Source organism: Schistocerca americana, chromosome 5 (genome assembly GCF_021461395.2).
Source record: "Schistocerca americana isolate TAMUIC-IGC-003095 chromosome 5, iqSchAmer2.1, whole genome shotgun sequence".
Taxonomy (NCBI): Eukaryota; Metazoa; Arthropoda; class Insecta; order Orthoptera; family Acrididae; genus Schistocerca; species Schistocerca americana.
In genome coordinates this window covers 310,637,971-310,664,178 of record NC_060123.1, presented here as the reverse complement: position 1 = coordinate 310,664,178, position 26,208 = coordinate 310,637,971, and the positions used below count along the sequence as shown (strand labels likewise).

Below are 26,208 nucleotides of genomic sequence, written 5' to 3'. Positions count from 1 at the left end.
CTACTGCGCTCTGGAGGGCGAGGGTCGCGTTATTGCCCTCGGGGGCCAGGGCAGACATGCGCTCCCTCAACAGCTGAATAAACACCGCCAGCAGGCGCTGCGAGACTAGTTCAGCGCGGACTGCGTGACAAAGCACGCCGCCGGCGGTAAGTGAGATACGCGTCGAGACGTAAGTCACAAATGTCGGAAAAAATATCCTCTCGCCTAGAAGATGCTTCAGTTGAACAAGAAACCTGTGCTCACTGTACACTGTGAAACACACAAGACCTTTAGTTCAAGACATTGAAACTAGGTTTTCAGTAAATGGTAGTAGGCCCGGGGACAATAATTCTTTTCAACAGGAAATATTCTTAACCCTCATGTCATTCGAGATATTAAAAGTACTCGAAAAGACGAGTACAGAATATAACGCAAATTTTAACTTTTATTTTTGATGCGATTCGCCACGACTTTTTTCTTGTGCCAGCCTTTTCATCACACAATAGCACTTACAACCTACGTCCTCAGGTATTTGCTGCTTGTATCTCAATCTCTGTTTTACCCTACCGATTTTTAACGTCCACAGCTCCCTCTAGCACGATGGGAGTTATTCCGTGATATCTTAACAGATGTGCTGTCATCCTATTCGTCATTCTTGTCAGTGTTTTCCTTATATTTCTTTACTCGAAAATTCTGCGTAGAACCTCATTCCTTACCTTATCAGTCCGCATACTTTTCAAATGGTGCAAATGGCTCTGAGCACTATGGGACTTAACATCTGAGGTCATCAGTCCCCTAGACTTAGAACTACTTAAACCTAACTAACCCAAGGACATCACACACATCCATGCCCGAGACAGGACTCGAACCTGTGACCGTAGCAGCAGCGCGGTTCCGGACTGAAGCGCCTAGTACCACTCGTCCACAACGGCCGGCTACATAATTTTCAACATTCTTCTATAGGACTACATCTCAAATGCTTCAGTTCTCTTCTGTTCTGGTTTTCCCACAGCCCATTCTCATTGCCATATAATGTTGTCCTCTAGACATACATTCTCAGATATTTCTTCCTCAAATTAAGACCTGTATTTGGCACTAGTGCACTTCTCATGGCCAGTAATGCCCTTTTTACCAGTGCTAGTCTGCTCTTTATCTCCTCCTTGCTCCGTCCGTCATGGGTTATTTTCTTGTCTAGGTATCAGAATTCCTTAACTTCATCTCCTTTGTGTTCACCAAACATGAGGTTAGATTCTCGCTTTTCTCATTTCTACTACTTCTCATTACTTTCGTCTTTCTTCGATTTACGCTCAGTCCATATTATTTTTTCATTAGAATGCTCATTCCATTCAGCAGGTCCTGTAATTGTTCTTCACTTTCACTGATGATGGCAATGTCATCAGCGAATCTTAAGGCTGATCTCCTTTCACCATGAATTTTAATCACACTCTTCAGCCATTCTTTTATTTCCGTCATTGCTGCTTCCACCTATAATTGAACTACACCCCTGCCTCGCACCCTTTCTAATCCAAGCACTTCGTTCTTGGTCTTTCCTTCTTACCGTTCCCTCGTTTCTTGTGCATATTGTATATTACCCGTCTTTTCCTATAGTTTACCTCTATTTTCCTCAGGATTTCGACCATCTTCAATTATTTTACATTGTCGAACGCTTTTCCCAAACCCTAGGACCGTGTCTTGATTTTTCTTCAGTGTTGCTTGGTGTTGTGTAATACGAGTAGTTCCGCGTAGACAGCGCGTACACAACTTTCCCAATAGAGCGCACCCCGCTAAGCACAACAGCGCAGGCGCACCTCTCGTCCGTCTCCGCACTACGAGATGGCGCTGTCTTAGAGACGGACCAAATTCTGCTTCCGCCGATCCGCGTATTAATATGTAACGCAGCCAGTGAGATTGCTGCTAACGTAGAACCTTTTCTCCTCGCGGATCACACTCGCGCAGTGATACCTGAACGCTCGAGGTATTATAACGAGTGTACAGACCTCCAATTAGTCAGTCTGCATTACTCTGCAGTCAAGTTTCAGTCTGCGCCTAATAAGATTATCATATTCCTGTACTTAGCCATGAAGATAAATGAATAGACACTTTGTCAAGAATCAGAGATATGTGAGAATAAGATTAATGAACCAAGACCAAAGGAACTTCAGATTGTCAATTGTAAATAGCATCCAGAATCAAGTTAAGTAAGGTTTATGACTTTTATTATTTTAATAAATGTGTGTGAAAATTAGTCAAGTTCTGTTTAAAGTTGGTCACCGTCAATCTGCTACTCTAAGCGTGCAAGTGGCATTTCTATCGTCTGACCTAACGGCAGAAGATAAACACTCCACGATAAGACCACGAGACATATTGCTGACACTCGCCCACTTCGTTAGAGCGATGGTGTGTGTACCGAAGGTCTTACAGTACGCACATAAAAACTTTACGATTTTCCATTGAAATTTTAATTCTGTCACGGATGGCAAAGGACTTAGCAGTTGAACAACAAGGGCAGTGTCTTAAAACAAGTTTATCAGATGAATATGAATGAAAATAAAACAACGATAATGGAATCAAGTCGAATAAAATGAAGTGATGCTGAAGCAAATAGCTTAGGAAATGAAACACTAAAAACAGTAAGTTTTGCCTTTAGGCCAGCAAAGTATCTGACGATGGATGAAGCAGAGAGTATGTAAAGTGTAGAGTGGCAATGAGAAGGAAAGATTTTCTGAAAAACAGAAATTCGTTAACATTGAATATAAATTTAAGTATAAAGAAGTATTCGTATGCAGCACAGCCCTGTACGGCAGGGTTTCCCAAACTGTGTTCTGCGGAACTCTGATGTAACGATGGAAATGCATTAAAAAATGGTTCAAATGGCTCTGAGCACTATGGGACTTAACTTCTGAGGTCATCAGTACCCTAGAACTTACAAGGGAACCTCCCCATCGCACCCCCTTCAGATTTAGTTATAAGTTGGCACGGTGGATAGGCCTTGAAAAACTGAACACAGATCAATCGAGAAAACAGGAAGAAGTTGTGTGGAACTATGAAAAAAATAAACAAAATATACAAACTGAGTAGTCCATGCGCTAGATAGGCAACATCAAGGATAGTGTGAGCTCAGGAGCGCCGTGGTCCAGTCGGCTCTCAGCCGTGCTAGCGTGCGGAGCTGCTCCGCGCGCCGTCCGACGCTCCGCTCTCGGCGGTGTTTACTTCCGCGTCGCGGTGTTTGTGTATATCGAGTCCAATACTAACGTACACCATGGCGCACTCGTACCGCCGTGCAACGATAAAAGTAACGCTTCAGGCCGAACATCCACGACCCCGAGCTTTCGAAGTCGAACAGTTCATTCGTGAGGATCTACGTTTGAACCCCCAGGACGTAATCGGCATACATTTTTCCATCACTGGAAGTGGTGTCCACATCAAGATGTCGACGGAGGAAATTTGCAATGACATAATTCACCGTCATGCCACCGGACTGAAATTTAAACACTCTGATGGACATATGGGTGCTGTGACGGTCGCCCATGCTGGATTCGGTCTCCGGACATTGCGGGTGTTTGAGCTCCCGTTCGAGGTGCCTCAGGATGTGGTCATTGGCGCTTTCCAACCATATGGCACCGTCTTGGGTCACGTCGCGGAGAAGTGGCAAACATTTACGACCTACCCGGTATTAAATGGCGTCCGGCAAATAAACATTGAGCTGACGAAACATGTCCCATCGTACCTGCTGATTGGCGGTGTGAGGGCCATCGTCATGTATGATGGACAGCCGTTCCGAATGCTTACACCGCCGTTTAATACAGACGCCGTTACGTGAAGAGACCCAGGCTTCGACGGTCACGTGCTTACCCATCAGCTACGCCAAGGTTGCACAGGACCCCGTCGTACCAATCTCGATTGCGCCAGCAGCATCGTCAACGCCACCCGCCGCCGCACAACGCGCCGAGGACACAAGCACGGCGTCGCCTCCAGTGCTCGCTTCAGGACCGTCCGGTTTGCTGACCGAAACCGATGTTCCTGTTGGAACCATGGACGTCGACCTCGGTGTCGTGCCGACGTCTGCCTTTGTCCAGACGGGTTCGGCGTCAGACGACGGGCGACCACATTCTGATTCAGAAGGCCACATCAGAAAACAGCGGTCGCCTCGCAAACACAGGAAACGTCGACGAACGCCTTCCGATGACGCACTTTCTCAGACGGCCCTGCGAGATGTCGACCTGATGTCTGACGGTGATCTCCCACATTGCGTCCAGTCATGCGATGTGGCAGCAACAGGCGCCCTTCCTCTGACGCCTCCTCTCCCAGCCTGGGACGTGTCCTCGCCGTTGTCAACGACTGATGACGGCGGTCCCCCTGCCACTCATGTTGCGGAATCCACAACACCCGTTCCGGAAGTACGTGATCGTCACATGTCCACGTCGTCAGCTTCCTGGGCCGATGACGTTGAAGAAGAAGTGGAACAGACTGCCAGCGTGTCTGCACAGGAGTCCACCTCGGCGACACTGGGGCTGGCGCCCCGCCAGTAATTATCACCACGGCGGGACCACCGGCGGGTCTCCACCTGCCGGCTACTTCTACCGCACGTTCTGCAAATACTGAGGATGGCCGTACACAACAATATCGTATCGCCACGATGAATCTTGCCACCATTCGTGCCCCCCATAAACTGGCCATGTTCAGAGACACTATTTACTCTGCGGATGTGGATATAGCACTATTACCGGTAGCGGCGTCGCCATCCTGGTACGCGACGGACTCCCTGCAGAGGACGTCATCTACCTCCCCACTGCGCGAGGTATGGCCCTCACACTGTTCGGCGTACGTATTATTAATATCTACGCTCCGTCCGGCACTGGCCGCCGTCATGACCGACAAACTTTTTTTGCCGAAAGCGTCACACCCCTCTTCACCGGTCCGCAGGACGATTTGGTACTCGGTGGGGATTTTAACTTGACACAAGAGCCCGTGGACCAACTCCCGCGACATTCCCCTTGTGCATCTCTCTCAGTGGTCATCGACCGTCTCCGACTTGTTGACACATGGAAGAAGCTCCATGGAATTCAACCGGGCTATACATTCTACGCCCCTCACTCGACAAGCCGCATAGATCGCATCTACGTTACCCGCTCCCTTGCAGCTGGCACACGTCATGCGGAAGTCTGGCCCTTGGCCTTTTCAGACCATGATGCGTACCTCTGTGATGTCACTCTCGCCCGACAGCAAGTGTGGCATAGTCGTGGTCTGTGGAAACTCAATGCCTATGACTCCACCTTATCATGGTGGCTCTCCTGTGCAAAGCCGACCCTCAGGAAGACTCTGATGAGTTATGGGAAGGAATTAAAGGCGTGGCAAACTAATACCCTGCACTTCTACTACACCATTCTACGTGACTGTACGACGATGCCTTTCTCGCCAGCCCGGCAGTCGATGGTCCATCGCACGAAGGCGCAGATCTCCTTGATAATGCGGCGTAACTTGGAAGGCACTGTAGTCCGTTCTCGAGCTTCTAATCGAATCCCTCAAGAACGTCCGTCGATGTACCACCTCCTTCAGGAAAGACAACGACGACGACGAGCTCTGATCCAAGTCCTCACTGATGTGGAAGGGCGCCGGCACGACACCCAACAAAGCATCGGTCGTGCTCTCCATGCTCATTTTGCCGGGCTATACGCAGCCGTACCGCATTCTGCAGCACTGATCACAGAAGTCGCTCAGCTTACTACGAACACTCTTCCAGAGGATGCACTGCATGACCTCCAAGACGACGTAACCACAGATGAAGTGGTAGACGCTATCAAGGCGGGTTCCGATAACAAATCTCCTGGACCTGACGGTATACCCATCGAATTTTATAAAAGTTTTCACTATTTGTTGGCTTCCACGTGGACGGCAATCGCACAAGAGTTGATGTCACCGATGACAGTGGTCCCGAGCGCCTTTCTAGAAGGAATTATTATCCCCGTACATTAACCGCGCGGGTTATCGAGGGTCCAGGACTATCGACCAATTACTTTGCTCAACAGCGACATGAAAATATTCACACGGCTACTGGCATCGCGACTCAAGAAGGTCGCACGTTACGTCACATCCCGCGACCAGACTTCCCTAGGAGGCGACAACAACATCCGTACGGCCCTTTGCCGTTACAGAGACATGATAGCATTAGCGCATCATCAGCGTCTCCCTGGCGCCTTGGCTTCACTGGACTTTAGCCAGGCTTCCGACCGTGTTGACCACTTCTATTTACGGACAGTTCTTCAGCATATGGGTTTTCCTGGCGGTATTGTCACAGTGGTTATGCGCCTGTTGAGTAGTGCAACCTCTAAAATCATGTACAATGGTCGTCTTACACCGTCCCTGGTCATCGCACGATCTGTACGGCAAGGATGCCCTCTTTCCACGATTTTGTATGCTTTCGCCTTGGAACCCCTGCTCCAGGGCATGCGCCAACGTTTGGAAGGCATGGCTGTGCAAGGCCACCGTTTTTGTTGTACAGCCTACGCAGACGACATAGTACTATATCCGCGCAGTGAAGATGAAGTACGAGCAGCACTGACATGGGTGGCGACTTACGGCGAAGCGTCGGGGAGCTGCCTCAACGTGTCGAAATCCAAGGTCCTGCTCATTGGTGAGGGCTTGCCGGAGAGATGCGCTGCCCCCCTTAGTGTCGCCGCCACCATACGGTGTCTTGGACTTGATTTCACAGCAGACCTGCGCCGCTCAGCGACTATCAATGGTAGACGCTTGCTACAGACAATCAGATCACCGGCTACCAGCTCTCGACGTTATCCAACGCGCGCAATACGTGAACATGTATCATGCTTCCCGTATACCACACGTGGCTCAAGTACTACCAGTCCCAAATCTCCTGGCGCGACGACTGTTGATGGCTTTCGGCTCCTTCGTCAGCTCGGGGATGCTATTCAAGGAGCAGTATGAATCCCTTGCACTGCCACGAGATCGTGGCGGGGTGGGACTCATCCACGTGCCGACTCGTGTCAAGGCACTATAAGTCAGCTCCCAACTAAAACTTTGGCATCGTTGCCCGCAGAGCCTTACTAGCCTCCTGCTTCACAACTTTGCACCGGCCTCCTTGTCCGCCCCAGTACTGGTATCGACCATTCCAACCCCCTTTTATTACATCCAACGATTTTTCCTGGAGTTCAGTTATATCTACCGGTCCTTACCACTTACACGTTTGTACCTCACGAAAACGGTCTCCGAATTGTTACAACAGTGCCGCCCCTCCAACCCCATCGAACGTAAGTATCCACAGTACGTGTGGCGACACATATGGAAGGCGATCCATGCGCGTTTTCTCGAATCAGACGTTCAATCAGCGTGGTACATCACCGTGAATGGCAAACAAGTTAACCGAGATCGTCTGCACCGCATCCATCTCGCCGATTCATCCCTCTGCACCCACTGTGGAGTGGATGACACGGATGTCCACCGAGCGAGGTGGCGCAGTGGTTAGACACTGGACTCGCATTCGGGAGGACGACGGTTCAATCCCGCGTCCGGCCATCCTGATTTAGGTTTTCCGTGATTTCCCTAAATCGCTCCAGGCAAATGCCGGGATGGTTCCTTTCAAAAGGCACGGCCGACTTCCTTCCCCGTCCTTCCCTAATCCGATGAGACCGATGACCTCGCTGTCTGGTCTCCTTCCCCCAAAAACCACCACCACCACCACGGATGTCCACCGGTTCCACTGTGGCACAGCGCTAGACGTCTGGACACTTGCGCGGCGAATTTTGGCGTTTCTTACTCGCCAGACACCGGCTCAGATCGACGTCCACATGCTTTTGTACCCCGATAAGACTTTCTACCCCACCGCCAAAACTAACTCTGTGAACTGGATCTGTGGCCACACGATCCGCTATCTTTTTGATTCTGGCGACAAGTCTATGCTAGGATATTGTACTTATCTCAACGAACGACACTGCGTCCTGATACGCAACCCACGCTATAAACAATATTTTTCCAATTTCTTACGGAGCACTTTCGATGACCCACCTAGTAGCTGGAACGTCCAAGCCCTGAGAAGCTGAAAACTGTATAAACCGAACCGAACTGAATAGAGCTGCTACCCAGAACCCATCCATACGCCATGAGAAGACACGTTTGGACGAGCTGGCATGCTGTAGGCGAATACACTTCAGGAGCTCCTGTAAGAACTGGACTTTAACTACAAGTCGCACGACGACTTAAAAAGCTTTTCCTTCTTTATTCCTCATAATTTGTTCTTAAAGGAAAAAGAAATTTGATTCTGGCTTTGAGAAACTTTTTTTGTTCCAAAAGATTGCTTCTTCGCCAACAAGACGAAGGAGACTCATTTTTGTTTACTGGAAGGAGAAACCAGTATATTGGAGTCTTTGTTTTCTTTTGAGAAAAAAACTTTTCCTTATTTATTCCTCACAATTTGTTCTAAAAAAAATAAAAATAAAAAAAACGGTAGCGTGCGTTGTTTCTGTTCATAATGTCAGTGGATCGAGAGCAGCTGGCATAAAATATTTTTGTAGCCTCTTCTGTCTGAATGCTGAAGACGTGAATGTAATGGTAGCGCAGATTCAATCTATTTCGCTTTCTGACACACCGATATCAAAATTTTATCCAGTAACGACTTTGCGGCAGATTTAAAAAAAAAAAAAAAGGTCCCATTATTAGCGTGAGCAGCTGCTAAACAAGAGGTCCTTGGTTCAAGTCTTCCCTCGAGTGAAAACTTTACTATCTTTATTTTCGCAAAAGTATGATCTGTCCGTCCGTTCATTGACGTCTCTGTTCACTGTAATAAGTTTAGTGTCTGCGTTTTGCGACCGCACTGCAAAACTGTGTGATTAGTAGACGAAAGGACGTGCCTCTCCAATGGGAACCGAAAACATTTGATCACAAGGTCATAGGTCAACCGATTCCTCCACAGGAAAACACGTCTGATATATTCTATACGACAATGGTGACGGCATGTGCGTCACATGACAGGAATATGTTGTCGATCCACCTAATTTGTACACTTGGCGAATGGGTAAAAAGCTTCTTCTACCTCGCCCGATTTAGGTTTTCTTGTGGATGTGATAATCACTCCCAAAAAAGTGATGAAAACATAAGAGTTTATCACATAAACTGAAATTAAAAAATTAATATTTAAACTCGAGGGAAGACTTGAACCAAGGACCACCTCTTCCGCAGCTGTTCAAGCTAACCACGTGACCACGGCGCTCCTGAGCTCACACCATCCTTTATGTTGCGTATCGTGCGCATGGACTACTCAGTTTGTGTATTTTGCTTTTTTTTTCATAGTTCCACACAACTTCTTCCTGTTTTCTCGATTGATCTGTGTTCAGTTTTTCAAGGCCTATCCACTGTGCCAACTTATAACTAAATCTGAGGGGGGTGCGATAGGGAGGTTCCCTTGTTAGAACTACTTAAACCTAAGTACCCTAAGGACATCACACACATCCATGCCCGAGGCAGGATTCGAACCTGCGACCTTAGCGGTCCCGCGGTTCCAGACTGAAGCGCCTAGAACCGCACGGCCACATTGGCCGGCGGAAATGCTTAAGTGCTCCGCGAACCTACCAATAATATGGCGGCTACTCTCGACATTTTTACGATACTAATTATTGTTTAAAATATCACAATGATTTGTATTATTAGTTGCCATTCGTAATTTAAGTAATCACCGAATAAAAGAAGTTTTTTAATTTTTTAAAATTTTGTTAATCTTCAGATTAAACAAGGTCTTTCATCAAAGTATCAGGTTTCTCAAAGTGTTCCGTCAGAAGAAAAGTTTGGGAATCTTTGCTGTACGGAAGTAAAACGAGGACTTAAGCAGTTCAGGCGAGAGAATTTTAAAAACGAGTGGCGACAGGGGGGGCATCTATCCATCTTCAGCCAAATCCAGATTAGCAAGCCGGCCCGTGATAACAAGGGATAAGGCCAGGAAAAGAAAGAAGTAGTCTAAGGTACAGCCGTTGGTCTGAAATTCATATAGGTTAAATGCGACCCACTGAGAGATATATAATAGTGCAGCAGTTAAACTGGCCTCTCATTTCAAACGACAGCGGTTCACATCCCTTTACGGCCATCCAGTTTTTGGATTTCCGTGGTTTAATTATTTCGTCCACACCGATCATCATGAGAACTGTGATTGATAATTGCACATAAATAAAACAGACTTCTGCGTTACTCACTCGTTTATTGTAACACTACAAGTAAACCACGTAATTACATCCTTGGTGGACATACGTAGCACAGAGATATTTTCACAGCAGCAGGCGAAATGAAAAACGGATTACTTTTCGTCTTTTTCTGGTTTTTTGTTTTATTATTTTTCTTCAGAAACAGTGCTGCTTACGTTAAATGAATAAGTTATGATAAATTATTCAAGAGAAATGTGTACTTCAGATAAAGTAAAACCAAAACTGTTGTGTCTAGAAATCCTGCATACACGGTTCTCTAGATAAACAATCAAACAGCTCGTATTAATGAGTTTTATTACAACATTTCAGTACAAATACTTAACTCTGGTAGATGTGTCCCTAGCAAAGGACGACATGCAAAATAATCACTCTTCTTCAGAATAGACAAACACAAGTCTGTGCTATGTGGAAATAGCTAATGATAGAGGCTAAGATGCGTCCGCTAACGAAGTGGCTAGCGTTGAAGCTGCTATCGAAGTGGGCTGCCAGCAGTCGGACGCCGCGCTTATGTCGTCTTCAACCTAGGGGCCACTGCTGACGCGTTGTCGTCCTGGAGGGGCTTTCGCCAGTGACGGCTGCGCTGGTAAAAAAACGCGCAAACAGAGGCGAGGACGACGGCGCCGCCGCAAGCGCCGCCGAACGAGGACGAAGCCGGAAGGAGAGAAGACTGCTCCCACTGCCCACAGGCGGCCGGAATATCGCACCAGTGAGAGTGGCGCGGGGGACCGACCGCCGGCGGTAGCGCAGTCGGCGCCGCAAGTGCAGGAGACACGCGCCATGCTGGCGGCCGCGGCGGAGGAGGCGACTGCGGCCTTCAAAGCCGCCATGGACGCGGACAGGGCAGCCTTCAAGGAAACCCTGACTGCAGAGACGGAGGACGCATGCAACCAGTTGCGGCAACTGAGCTCGCAGATCTGGGCGGACGCAGCAGGCGAAGAGAATACGCCAGCCGCTGCTCCGCTGACGGAGCAGCTGGTGGAAGGACGCACCGTGGCGGACACACTGGACACACCGAAGAAGAAAACGGAGTGCGCCGCAACAACGCCGAAGTCCATCGGCTCCGATGGACATGACATGGTATCCGATTGCATGGTACCCACTTCTAACATAACCCATCCTTGCATGACCTATCGCAGTCAGCAAGATGTCCGCTATTGCTCTTTCTACCCGACCTAACTATCGCAGAGGTTTTTTTACCTTGGCGCTTGCGTTGGCACTTCTTTCCCTCTGCCCTTCAAACCGCTACCCTTCGTTCGACTTTCGACCCAATCTATCTCCAGATGAGCGCGTATTAATGGTTAACCTTAACCAGACATACGCAATCATCGCAGTACCCACAGCCTGCGACGCCTCACTTTAGTGGAAACTACCCTTAAGCAGAGATGACAGTAGACCTTTTGAGTTGGTCATCATGCCAGTGTGGGGGTGGAGGGGCTCCATCTCTTAAAGCGTGCGATTGGCTGACATCTCACGGCCTTCTCTTTTCTGTCGTTCCCGACTGGCATGTCGGCGCTGACTTTACGCCGTAACAAAAACAATCCTGAATGAGATTTTCACTCTGCAGCGGAGTCTGCGCTGATATGAAGCTGTGAGGACGGGCGTGAGTCGTGCTTGGGTAGCTCAGTTGGTAGAGCACTTGCCCGCAAAAGGCAAAGGTCCCGAGTTCGAGTCTCGGTCCGGCACACAGTTTTAATCTCCCAGGAAGTTTAAAAAACAATCATGTATAGTGCTATTTGTTGTATGTGCTCTTCACTGTACATCTACATCTTCACTTATACTCCGCAAATTACCTTACGGCGTGTAGCGGAGGGTACTTCGTCTACCAGTGTCATTTCTCCTTTTTGATGTTCCTTTCGTATATGGTTCGCGGGAAGAACCATTGCTGGTAAGCGTCCATGTGACTCGAATCTCTCTAATTTTACCTTGATTATCTTTTCGCGAGATATACGTAGGAGGAACCATATACTGACTGACTCTTCTAGGAACATACGCCGTCGGAACTTTAGCAGTAGACCATACCGTGAGGCATTACCCTCTCTTGCACCGTCTGCAACCGGATTTGCCCGAAATCTCCGTGACGCTTGTGCGCTTATAAGTGAATCTGTAACGAAACGCGCTACTCTTCTTTGGATCTTCCCTGTGACACTCCTATCTCGTACGACGAGCATTATTCAAATATAGATCGAACGAGTGTTTTGCAAGCTACTGCCTTTGCTGATGTACTTCGTTTCCTGAGAATTCTTCCACTGCCGATCGGAGTGGCCGCGCGGTTTGAGGCGTCATGTCACAGACTGCGCGGCCCCTCCCGCCAGGTGTTCGAGTCCTCTCTCAAGCATGGGTGTGTGTTTTGTTCTTGGCATAAGTTAAAGCAGTGCGTAAGTCTAGCGATTAATGTTATATAGTCGTTCCACTTCAAATCGCTCTGTATGCTTACCTCCAGTGACTGTTCTGTAATTTTGTAATCCTACAATAAAAGATCAATAGGTTACGTTTGTTTATGTTGAGCGTCAATTGGTACTCCCTGTACCAAGCGTCCATCCTCTGCATGTCTTCCTGCATTTTGCTACAGTTTTCTAGCTTCTCTATTTCTCTGTACGTAACAGCATCTGAAAAGCCTCATGCAACTTCCTACGTTATCTTCTAGGTCATTTAAATATACTGCAAAAAGTAATGGTTCTGTAACACTCACCTGGGGAAGGCTCAAAGTTAGTTTTACATCTGAGGGCTTCTCTCCGTTCAGAATGACAGGCTGTGTTCTGTTTGCTAGAAACTCTTCAGTCCAGTCACACAATTCGTCTCATTTTTGATACGCTCGTATGTTTTCCAGTAGGCGGCAGAGCGGAACTGAATGGGATCCTGTGTGGAAGTCCAGTAACAGGGCATCTGCTTTGGTTTTTGTATCTAATGCTTTCTGGGTCATGTGGATGATCGTTGTTTTCGGAATACAAGTTGGTTCCTGTAGAGCAGATTCTCGGCCTTTAGAAATGTCGTAATACGCGGCCATAAAGCATGTTCCAAAAATCTACTATAGTCCGACGTCAGTGATATAAGCCTATAGTTTATGTATATGAAGTTTTACAAAACGTTACTTTATAAAATATGTTATTAATATTATATTTACATTAATTAGAAAAATAGGTGATAGGTGCAATGCCTGGTATTTGGCTGTTTTATTTAGTGAAGATGACAGCTCATTTATTACATTAAATGATCGTATACATTCTTCTCGTAATATTAAAAAGTGTACGGACTGCTACGAAGTAGGCACATGTGGCACAAGACAGCAATTACAAGCAAAAAATTATTTTTTATGTTGTTAATCAATTGAAACCTTTTGGGAACTATAAAACATAGGTTCACAGAACCGATTTAAATTCAATGAACCTCATGCTGCAAGAGCCAATACTAACAATGCATGTACGTAGTTTTCGTCTGAAAATGATGGTATGAATCATCAAAACGCTACAGTGGCACAATGAAAAAGTAACGGGTGCACTAAAACATTCTGTTTTGTTTCAGTCAACATAATTTCCCTAAATAACTTATGGTAAATACCCGGATGATTCCTTTAAAAAAGACACGGTGCATTTCTTCCGCATCATTCCCGAATGAGAACTTGAACTCCGTCTCTGTTCGCCTTGTCATCGACGGAGCGTTAAACCTTCATCTTAGTTTTTCCTTCCAGAACTGACGTTACATGTTGTTGACATATTTTTGATACTCTAATACATAGTTAATAAGAACATTTATAACTAAGTCTGTGCGAGTCCTCTCAAATGTAAGAGAGCATTTGACACCGAAGTTCCATATGAACCGTTTTTTTACTCCATGTTTTTCGTACAGTACTGGGCCAGGACTTAGCCTTCATTCCAACACTTCACTGTATCTGCTATGCCAACTGTCAAACTAAACAAATTATGCAGATCACAGGAGTCACTCAACAGAGCTTATATCCTGCTACTCTCCGAACACGACGTGAAACACACAGTCCCGCTGTAACAAAAGCGTCGTACTTCATCACTGCAACAAAGAGAGAAGCTGTTGCGCTCGTCTGGCTGGAGCCATTTACTGTTCCAAACCATTAACTGTTAGTGAGGAATGAAGGAAAGAAGGAAGGGTGCTACGGCAAAGACGAGTCTTCAGACACATATGATTTCAGAATTGGTTTAGCTAAGAATAAAATTGAGATGTCTCGTCGAAATAATTAAGAAGAGAGCTCTACAGAATAGAGATGGGCAAACTCGTTCATCGTTGGGAACTAGTTCACTGGTAATCGCTCTTTTCTTGGGAACCGTTCAATTTTACTCGTTCACCGTTCATTTGTGCTTGGTATATGGTTCTTATGAAAAACTGAAAATTAGTAGCATAGGTGAATGAAGACGGAAGGCGCCAAGAGGGAGCACTTGCCTCCCTCTGGAGTACAGAGTTTTTATTCATAACAGAATTCTCACACGCTTGTAATTTTAATGATTCTGCAAAGCTTCTCATTTAGCCAACTGTAGCGTTATGTGGCTGATCGCAGTGAAACAATACAAGGTGGCGCACGAAACGCCGGCCCCGAGTACAGAATGCTCGCCAATTACACACGATTTGTTGACCGCTACGAGCAGAATAGTAAATATGTAATCAATAGGCAGTAGTGAAATAACAAATAAGCTAATACAAACAACAACTTCGAAACGACAGATGACGATTGGCGGGCGACAATGAGCACTCTAGTACTCGGGGCCGATTTTTCATGCGCCACCCTGTACTACCGAAATGATATTGTAGAAGTTATCATATTCTCTTTACAAAATGTGACACCACACACTCGATTATGGAGTGCGGGCTACATTCGATTGTAAGTCGGTCTGCCATCCATAACAATGAACATGCTCTTTTAGCTTGTATCAAAAAAAGATGGAAAATGTGTGGCGTGCCGACTTCCTTTGCATGTGTAATAACAAAAAAATCTCAACTTTTTTCAAGCATTTCTTCTGCTGTTTATCGAAATAGTCAAGTAAGCTGATGTGCCGTTTTGTTACCTGAAAAGATGTATCTATTACATACCATATAATTTTTATGTAATTTACGTAACTATAAAATACATTTTAATTACCGGTCATGGACGCTGAATAGAAAACGAAAAGAATCAGAAGTTCAGAGTTCATAAAAGGTTTGGAACAGATCTATCATGGGCGTGCGCAGTGAACGAAACGAATAACAACTCGATACTGAACTAACTATGAGCAGTCGGCAGTGGAACTTGGACGAGTGTCCACGCGAAGAAGGTCGAGTTCGGCCGCGCGAGACCGAGACAGACGGGAACGGGACCGAGGCTGGAACGAGACCGGCCGACTTGCTGTTGCGGGAACGAGACCGACCGTTTCCCGTTTCCTGGAACTATAAGCACAAAGCCGCGACCGAAGTGAACTATGAAAGACCGGTCCTTAGAATTCGTTCCTCGCTCGTTCCGTTCATCTTGGTGAACAGTTCCTTTGTACCCGTTAGTTCGCGAACGACCCATCTCTACTACAGACGCCGGCCGAGGTGGCTGAGCGGTTCTAGGCGCTTCAGTCCGGAATCAAGCGACTGCTACGGTCACAGGTTCGAATCCTGCCTCGGGCATGGATGTGTGTGATGTCCTTGGGTTAGTTAGGTTCAAGTAGTTCTAAGTTCTAGGGGACTGATGACCTCAAAAGTTAAGTCGCATAGCGTTCAGAGCCATTTGAACCATTTGTACTGCAGATGCTAGACGAGTATTAACAATTTCTCGGGCACTCAGAGATATTACGAAATAGCTGAGTCGCCCGCTACGTGCGCGGGCACGTTTGTTGTTTGTTTGTTTGTGTGTGTGTGTGTGTGTGTGTGTGTGTGTGTGTGTGTGTGTGTGTGTGTGCGTGAGCGTGTGTGCGCGCGAAGACTACACAGCAAGTAGTGGTTCACCGCAATGTTAGGTAACTGCATTAAAAAAACACACGATGAGCCCCATTCACTAGCTGAGTACAAACCACATCAGCGATGGCGTGATTATATGGGATCAATTAGGTTTTCTATAATTTCCTTAAATCATGTCAGACGAATTCCGAGATGTTAACCTAAATCGGGTCAGTTCTTCCTCCTTCCCAATCCCTGACTATCGAAAGCTCCTGTCTTGTCTCTAACGAGACCTACCCCAATTCGATGTACAGCTTTCACACACTCCTTCCTGCATGTTAGTCAAATAAATATCTGTATTAGTAAGTGACTGCCCTGAAACCAGAAACCTGTTCCAGATTGTCTGTCTAACGTCTACCACGGGTAACAAATATTTGATTTTCAATATTTCGCGTGGTTACTGACCGAATTTAAAATTTTAAAATGCTACAGTAATCTATTCATTAAGAGAAATACTCTTATATTAAAAGTTTAATTTAGTAAGACAGATATTACTGTTAGAAACTGCGTGTTTGTCTTGGGGCAGTGTAGCTGACGGTTCGCCAATAACCGGACTTTATTCGTCCAGCGTATGAGAAAGAGAGCGCTTAGGGACTTCCAACAAGCTTTACACATAATTTCGAAGCTTTACGAAACCTTTTCCCGCTGACACCGCCAGCAAAATGATGAAAGGCTTCGTTGTTCTTCTGGTAGAACTTCAGCATCAGAAAGGACATTTTGTTGTATTACTTCTTTACTATCGACTATTCGCAAACACATTCTACAGACAATATCCATATGTATAACTGAAAGTACCTGCAGAATTATATCATTGTACGACACACGGTTGAGGAGACATGACGACGTAAATATTGAAATGCGTGAAAAACTAACTTTTTTTTTTAAACGGAGGGAAAATTACCAGACTGTATTCATCCAGTATTTTATCACGAACACTTAGCGACTTCCAGCAAACTTTAAGCGTAATTTGAAACCTTTTCCAAAGTTTTTTTCGCTTATATACTTAAGGTCAAATATTTTAACACGTGAACTCATTTGTAATCACAAGTTCGAAGCTGTGTTGTAAATGGGAGCTCGATTTTTTAATGGGACATTGTACCTGAAATTCGTTGAAATTTGAAATTTTCTGTTTTCTACTCCATAATGTACTTTGGACTTTCCTCAACACTTTGGCGTATAACTGTGAGACCTACAAATAATATGTTGAATGTTGTCGTGTGACTAAAATTTCACTGCCACAGTTGACTAGTCATATCTTCGGAACTACAGAGTCTAGAAGACTGTGTATTGCTTCGTTTTGTGCCTACTGCTACGTCTCAGAAGTCTGAATTACGAATAAACAAATCAGTCCTTTGTTTCTGATACTAGTTTTCGTGAAAATGAGTGTGATTATTGGCTATTTTTGTAGTAAGCTAACTTTTATTGCTTTTTATACGTAAATAAAATGACGAAGCGTAAAAGTAACTTCAAGAGACGCAAATTTGCGGGTAACAGATATGTGAGACCTGTATTTTCTTCTGAAGTACTTCTTTCATCGAATATCAATCGATGAAGAGCCATGTCATGTCATGCTTTGTGTCCACCTCCACCAAACGCTTGGTGTAAATATAGGCAAGCTGAATTTTCTGGCACCCTGCTTGAATTTACACATAGACATTCTCTTCCTTTGCCAGTAATGGAGGCAATCAAACCTATTTACAGAGATTTGGCAAATCCTGAGCTACTAAAGGTGTGTTACATGGGAAGAATGTGAATGAATCCTTCCATAATGTTGCGTGGTGTCGTGTGCCTAAAAATGTATTTGTTGGCCTTATGACTCTAACGTTAGTAACGTCTGATGCTAAAATAACTCTTAATGATGGGAACTATGAAAGACCTAAGGTTCTGGAGAAGTTCTGGGTAAGATTTGGACAGAACACGGCTACATGACTGCGGGAACTGGATGAGCTTCGCGTACGTAAAGCGGAGTTAGCTGCTCAGCAAATGACAAAAGAAGCAAGAAATAAAAGGACGCGGCCAGCACTGGGCTGTTGTTCAAATGGTTCAAATGGCTCTGAGCACTATGGGACTTAACATCTATGGTCATCAGTCCCCTAGAACTTAGAACTACTTAAACCTAACTAACCTAAGGACAGCACACAACACCCAGCCATCACGAGGCAGAGAAAATCCCTGACCCCGCCGGGAATCGAACCCGGGAACCCGGGCGTGGGAAGCGAGAACGCTACCGCACGACCACGAGATGCGGGCTGGGCTGTTTTGACACTAAAGAAGGTACAGACTATTGCCCAGGGCAATTCTAGTGCACAAAAGATGCAGAAATGTAAGTCTGTATACGAATTTGTAACAAAAAAGTTTTAGACCTCAATATCTCTGAACAACATTTTTTGCAGTAAATGACCCGTTTTCTAAAAAAGTACTGATGGTAGAGACATTAAATTTTCACAGCATGCCAAGTGTGAGATTCAACAGATATGGAACTAGAATAATTAAAATATCCTGAGTTGTTTTGTCTTATGTTCATTTATTTACAAAATTCTGTCAGAAAATTGAGTGTTTCAAAAAAAAAGATAACATGCCACAAATACAATTTTAGTAATAATTCTTGTTCAGTGTATCTAGAAAGGTGCATTCAATAATTATGAAAAATTGTAAGTTGGTGTCTTAAAAGTTTCCAAGATAATGGATCACAAAGTTCGATAATTTAACATTGACGGCATAGGACGTACAATGTCCCCTTAAAGAACTGGGAGGGGGGGGGGGGGTGTCAGCTTGTTGTAGGGTAAACTATTACGTCGAGGACAGTGTTCCAAAGCGACAGCTAGCCCATTGAAAATAATAAAGAGTTAAGAATATAACGTTTAAGGCTATTTTATAACATATGCGGCACTGTGAGAAGCGAAAAATTACAGAAATGTAGTTTAACAATCTCTATGCAAAGAAGTTGGAGAATTGCTAAGGAGAATATACAAAAATTGGAAATAACTTTTCGGCTAGGAACTCCTACACGTCTGCTCTAAATTAAAATATTTATTTCACATTATTTATGAATCTTTCTGGAATATTTTGGCGTCGCTAGTGTGATTTTGTATTCCTTGAAATATGCGTGATATAAAGATACAACGGGTATAAATTAAAGCATCCTTCGCTAGTAACAATACAGTATAATATTCATATGTTTTATTGTCTTTTAAATTACTATATCTCTGCTTTCCATTTACATCTGATGCAGACTTATAATTTGATACTTCGGCATGTAGTCTACAGCATGAATGTATGCTGCGATCGGCAATTCATTGATTAGCATTAACTGGCGAAATATTACATATGTTCTGAGGCTCTTTTAGGTGGACACGTAATGCAAAATATGACGTTTTCATACATATATTATTCCTGTTGCTAGTTATTCATGTTTCATATGTAACAGATAGATCTTAGATGTAGTCAGCTCCTTTCTTCCATTTCAGTAGTTTGCATCCTGGCTATAAATTATTCGAAAATTAATCAGTTCGCTTCTAGCTTGAGGGCTGTACACACACACACAAAAATAATATTCAAAGTTATTACATGTAAAGCAATTGTTGAGCATGTCTCCTAACGAGCACTTACAAGCTCGATGGAGAGTCACCTGTTTTCCAGGAGAGGCCAGTGGACGCAGATTACTCGGCAGTGACGCGGAGTTGGTCGTGCAGTCTGAAAACACAGAGCCGCGAGCAACAAAGGCCAAGAGCGGAACGCTGGCCTGCAAGAAGTTCGCGTGCCTCATCTACATAACACAGAGGGGCCCACGCAAGCTGCGCAATTATGCTGTGACCTTACATAACCCAGTTACGAGGTAGCCTTCAGTTGGGCAGCAGGAAAGGTGAATGGACACCCCAACGTACTTATTTTCTAGTCCAGGAAATACGTTTAGCTAATGAATCTTAATATCAGTTTTTATAATAGCACAAGAACTCGTCGAACCATCCTTAGACAACGAGTTGTTATGATTTTCAGAAAGTAAATCATTCGTTGCTGTTTCCGAGAAAGAATTTTTCATGCGTATGTTGTTTATTAAGATGGATTTAATTTACCTTAGGGACATAATTCTTCATAAACTCATTGTTGTCACAGAAATAAGATGTAAAACATGATTGCTCTTAGACATAATAGATCTGAAATTTTATTAATTTTTTTGTCGATGATATTAGGTTATCAGAAACTGTGCTAATCCATTTACAATATCGTAAACTTATTACAGACGTAACGTAACATCAGAGTTTTTGTAATAGTGAGATTTACTTTATTTGATTCTTCATGGTTCAAATAGCTCTAAGCACTATGGGACTTAACACCTGAGGTCATCAGTCCCCTAGACTTAGAACTACTTAAGCCTAACTAATTTAAGGACATCACACATCCATGCCCCAGGCGGGATTCGAAACTGCGACCGCAGCAGCAGCGCGGTTCCGGACTGAAGCGCCTAGAAACGCTCGGTCACAGCGGCCGGCTACATTCTTCATGTAAAACTACATACGTGCTCGGCAAGTCACCATACGACATATAGAGGATGGTACATACCAACACCAGTCATTCCCTCTGCTGTTTCACTCGCAAACACAATGAGGGTAAAACATCTGTAGTACCCTTCTGTAGGACCTCTGATCTCCCTCATGTTGCTTTCGTGGTCGTCACGGGAAATGTGCGTTAGTTGCAGCAGACACGTTCTGCCGTCAGCCACTAAACGACGGTTTTTCACATCTTCTCACCAGTAATACATGAAAACAGCGTCGCCTTCTCTCAGGGGATTCAAATTTGACTTCAGGGAGCGTTTCAGTAATACCTCAGTGCTGGCCGAACCTACATGTGCCAAATCTAATAGCGCCCCTCTGAATTGCTTTCGACCAGGTAGGGATCCCAAACACTCCAGCAGTACTCAAGAATGGGCCTCACTATTGTTTTGTCAGCAGGGTCACTTATAAATGAGTTACTCTTCTCTATAATTTACCGTATAATGCAAAGTCCACCATTTACTTTCCTTTATACCGACCGTATGTGTTCGTTCCATTTCACATTGCTTTGCGACGTTGCGCCGCGTCGTCAGCAAACAGCCTGAGATTGCTGCTCACACTATCCGTTACACTTCCCTGGGGCACTCCTGACCATACTTCTGGCCTAAAAAGCACTCATCGTACAGGACATCGTATTGACTTCTATCACTGAAGAAGCCTCTCCGCCACTCTCATCTGGGAACGTATCCAGCATACTTGGGCCTTCGTCAACGGTCTGTAGTGGGGCACTGTGTCAAACGTTTCCTGGGATTCTAGGAATACGGAAATTGCTTATTGTCCTTCATCCATGGTTTTCATGATATCGTGTAAGAAAAGCGCAAGCTGAGTTTGGAAAGAGCGATGCTGTCTAAGATGCACCAGAAGATCAAAACAAATTACAAAACGATTTAGAAATGATAACTGTATGGTGCAAAAATCGGCAATTCACGCTAAACAGCGAAAACGTGAGGTCATCCACATGAGTGCTCAAAGGAATCCGTTAAACTTCGGTTACACGATAAATTAGACAAATCTAAAGGCCATAATTTCAACTACACTCATGCTCATAAATTAAGGATAATGCTGTTACATGGTAAAACAACGCTCTGGTGGGCGGTTTGCGGGTTTAAATCACTTCGGGGTATGGCCATGCGGTGCATTTGACCTGCGGTCGTCGCACGGTGGTGCTGGCAGCAGTCCACATACGCAGAGGTGTGTTGGTGCATGTCAGAGTACGGTGCAGCGAGTAAGTGTGCAGACGTTTTCAGACGTGCTAATGGTGACTGTGTTATTAAAATGGCTCAAAGGACGTATTGATGACGTTATGAGGGGTAAAACATCAGCGCAACTGGAGGCTGGTCAAACACAGCAGGTTGCAGCACGGGCCCTCCGTGTGCCTTAAAGTGTGATCCGAAGATGTGGCAACGATTCCAGCAGACAGGTAACGTGTCCAGGCGCTACAGTACGGGACGTCCACAGTGTACAGCACCACAAGAAGGCCGATATCTCACCATCAGTGCCCGCAGACGGCGACGGAGTACTGCAGGTAGCCTTGCTCGGGACCTTACCGCAGCCACTGGAACGGTTGTCTCCAGACACACAGTCTACAGACGACTGAACAGACATGGTTTATTCGCCTGGAGACCTGCAAGGTGCATTCATTGATCCCTTGTCACAGGAGAGCCCGTAAAGCCTGGTGTCAAGAACACAGTACATGGTCATTGGAACAGTGGTTCACGGACGAGTCCAGGTAAAGTCTCTAACAGTGATTCTCGTCGGGTTTTCACCTGAAGTGAACCAGGAACCAGATACCAACCCCTTAAGGTCCTTGAAAGAGGCCTGTATAGAGGTCGTGGATTGATGGTATGGGGTGGGATTATGACTGGTGCACGTACACCCCTGCATGTCTTCGACAGAAGAACTGTTACAGGTCGTGTGTATCGGGACGTCATTTTGCACCAGTATGTCAGCCTTTTCAGGGGTGCAGGGGGTCACGCCTTCCTCCTGATTGATGATAACGCACGGCCCCACCGAGCTGCCATCGTGGAGAAGTACCTTGAAACAGTAGATATCAAGCAAATGGAGTGGCTTGCCTGTTCTCCAGACCTAAACCCCAACGAGCATGTCTGGGATGCTCTCGGTCGACGTATCGCTACACGTCTTCAAACCCTTAGGACTCTTCAGGAGATCCGACAGGCACTGGTGTAAGAATGGGAGGCTGTACCCGAGCAGCTGCTCGACCACCTGATCCAGAGTATGCCAACCCGTTGTGCGGCCTGTGTACGTGTGCCTGGTGATCATATCCCATATTGATGTCGGGGTACATGCGCAGGAAACAGTGGCGTTTTGTAGCACATGTGTTTCGGGATGGTTTTCTCAACTTATCACCGATACCGTGGACTTACAGATCTGTGCCGTGTGTGTTCCCTATATGCTATGCCTATGCTATTAGCGCCAGTTTTGTGTAGTGCCATGTTGTGTGGCACCACATTCTGCAATTATCCTTAATTTATGAGCATGAGTGTAAATACCTAGCAGTTATAGTTACTAAAAACTTAAATTGGAAAGAAACATAGAAAATGGTGGGAAGGCAAATCAAAGACTGCATTTTATTGGCAAAACACCTAGAAAATGTAACAGATCTACTAAAGAGACCGCCTGTACTACGCTTGTCCGTCCTCCTTAGGAGTACTGCTAAGCTGTCCGAGATCATTACCAGATAGGATTAAAGGAATACATCGAGAAAGTTCAAAGAAAAGCAGCACATTTCGTATTATCCCGGAGTAGGGGAGACAGTGTCATGAATATGGTACAGGATTTGGGGCGGACATCATTAAAACAAAGGCGTTCTTCGTTACGGCAGAATCTCCTCACGAAATTTCAATCACCAACTTCCTCCTCCGAATGGGAAAATATTTTGCTGGCGCCGACATACCTAGGGAGAAACGATCATCGTAAGAAAATAAAGGAAATCAGAGCTCGTACGGAAAGATGTAGGTGTTCGGTTTTTCCGCGCTCTGTTCGACATTGGAATAATACAGAATTATTATGAAGGTATTTCTATGAACTCTCTGCCAGGTACTTGGGTGTGATTTGCAGAGTTTGCAGAGTATCCACGTAGATTTAGAGGTAATTCACTGCTGGTTTGTGGATAGAAGCTTTACTGTCTCGAGGAAATTTAATATTCTCGAGCCTGGAAAATTCTTAAGAATTCTGCATCAAACCGATGTTAAGGATATTGGTCTGTAATTTTGCAGGTACGTTCTTTTACCTTTCTTATAAAAAGAAGTCACCAACGAATTTTTACAGTCCCTTCGCACTTTGCGCTGGGCGAGAGATTCGCGATAAATATAAGGCTAGTAAGGGGCCAGGGTCAAAGAGAACACTGTATTAAACCGAATTGGAATTTCATACGCACATGGCCTATTGTTTGTTTTCAGGGCTTTGCAGTTGCTGCTCACCGCCAAGGTAGCCTGTTTGTATGACTTCCTTACGGGAGTCTGTTCAACAGTCAGACAATAGTATGCCTGTATGATCCTTCTGCGTGAATGATTTTTTATATGCGAAATTTAAATCTTCTGTTTTCCTTTCGCCATTTTCTGTTGGCGTACTAGACCGGTCGACGAGTGACTACTTTATACAGAAGCCTTCTATTCGCTTAGTGTTTTTACACAGAACCATAATTTTCTCGCTTTCTCGGTAAGATGTTTCGCTGACGCAAGACTGTGAAAATAATGGTACGCTTCGCGTTTGCGAAAGTATGAATTTTCAGGCATCTTCAATTTAAAGACTGAGTAAACACTTGGAGGCAAACGAAAATTTTTACCAGAACAGGTCTCGAACTCTTACTTCCTGCATTTCGCGAGTAGTCGCCGTAAAAACTGGGCTATTTGAGCACGCTTTCCTGAAACTTCCATAGTCACCGAGATTTCCTCCTATTACATACGAACACTGCAGCCAAACATTCTCCCACGAGAGCGCGGAAATAGCATTACTGAGCGATCGGATTCGATGGAAATCCGATGCTCATCCTGGCACTTGAGATGGTATCAGTAGAATTGAAGTCTTTGATATGAATGTGATGGCTCGGGATTACTGGTGGTGTGATGAGAAGACTCGCAACAACCAAAAGATACGAGTTTGAGTACTGATCTAGTGTAAATTTTCATTTGTCGAGACATATTCATTACACTGTAGGTTCCGTAATTCTGAAAGGTATTCACTGACCAGTCTATGGCACTGAATCTTCATTGATTTCATTCCAGTTAAATGAATTACATTCAACAGACGCTTATCTATTCAATGCAGTTTCTGTGAGGTGGCGATCGATAGACGGGTAGAACACAAACAGAAGTAACGTCTTCTAATGCAGTCTGTTGTCGTACTTATTTTTACAGTGCTGCTGCTGATTAATTATTTGAAGAGACTAAACAAACATGGTCATCCGTGACTTATTCACTCACCTGGACGAAATCTGTGTGCCCATTTGTCTGCGTCTCGAGTTAATCCTATGTGCAAGTATGAGAAAGTCTTAGAAATGTTTGCGTAACGTGTATCTGAGGCGGGACGTGGGTACTAGCGTGGAGTTTTTACGGCAATCACTGCTTTGTTTCTTAAAAGAACTTTATGTACGAAACGGGTGATGAATGCAAAAACACGTGCAACAACATACCGCATTAAAGTTGTTATGATTCAGCTGTCGCCGTTCTTCTCCAGCTGAAAATATGTCAGACCTTCGTGAACACAAATGTTGTTTCCGTAAAGACTTCAGTTTTATACGCAAATGGAAGATTGTAACATGTTTTAAGCAAAGAAAAGTATTTAGATTTCGCTCATTTAGAAAATAATTTTCACTATTATTGTTATTACATTTGTGTTTATCTCCACTTCGCTAGTTCTACATCCACATATACATACTCTGCAGTGTAAGTTCATGTCAGAGGGTACAACCACTATACCACTTATTAGAAGTGCTTTTTGTTCCATTCGCGTATTGAACGATATGAATAATGCCATTTGGTTTCACACTCGTTGTACCCGCGGATGGATTAACTCCATATACTAAATTTACATTTCTGTTCACAGAAAAAAATATAGCATTTCTGAAAATAGCGGTAACTGTATGTGACAGCCAACAAAAAAGTGTTTTCGTATTATTATTATTGCTGTTGTTGTTGTTGTTGTTGTTGTTGTCGATAAAGAAAAAGCAAGTGGCGTCATTCAAATGAAAAGGAGGTCGCATAGAGCTACAGAAATAAAACTCCCTCGTAATACCTGAAAAGACAGACTAATCCACTAAACACATTATAAGAAAGAAAAATACATAGTAGTGACATCTCTTCGAGTACAATACCTTATAAGCAACAGTGGTAAACTAGGGTCTATAGGTAATTGTTGTCTATATCACAGTCTATTACGTAACGACTATATTCGCAGCTACAATCCCCTGACCAAAATGTAAAGTATTATCTGATCGTGATACGCAGCTAATGACAGGCACTGCTAACGCTCCTTTAATGACTAATGTTAAATAACAACTTCTAGGATGCGAATTTTTTTCAATAGCGAAGGATATGCAT

General features: G+C 44.7%; 1 non-coding gene across 1 annotated transcript; it reads left to right on the top strand.

Moving 5' to 3' along the window:
* Window positions 1–11,789: 11,789 nt before the first annotated feature.
* On the top strand, window positions 11,790–11,864 carry Trnal-caa. The gene has a single exon. It is a non-coding gene; the product is annotated as a tRNA-Leu (tRNA).
* Window positions 11,865–26,208: the final 14,344 nt, after the last annotated feature.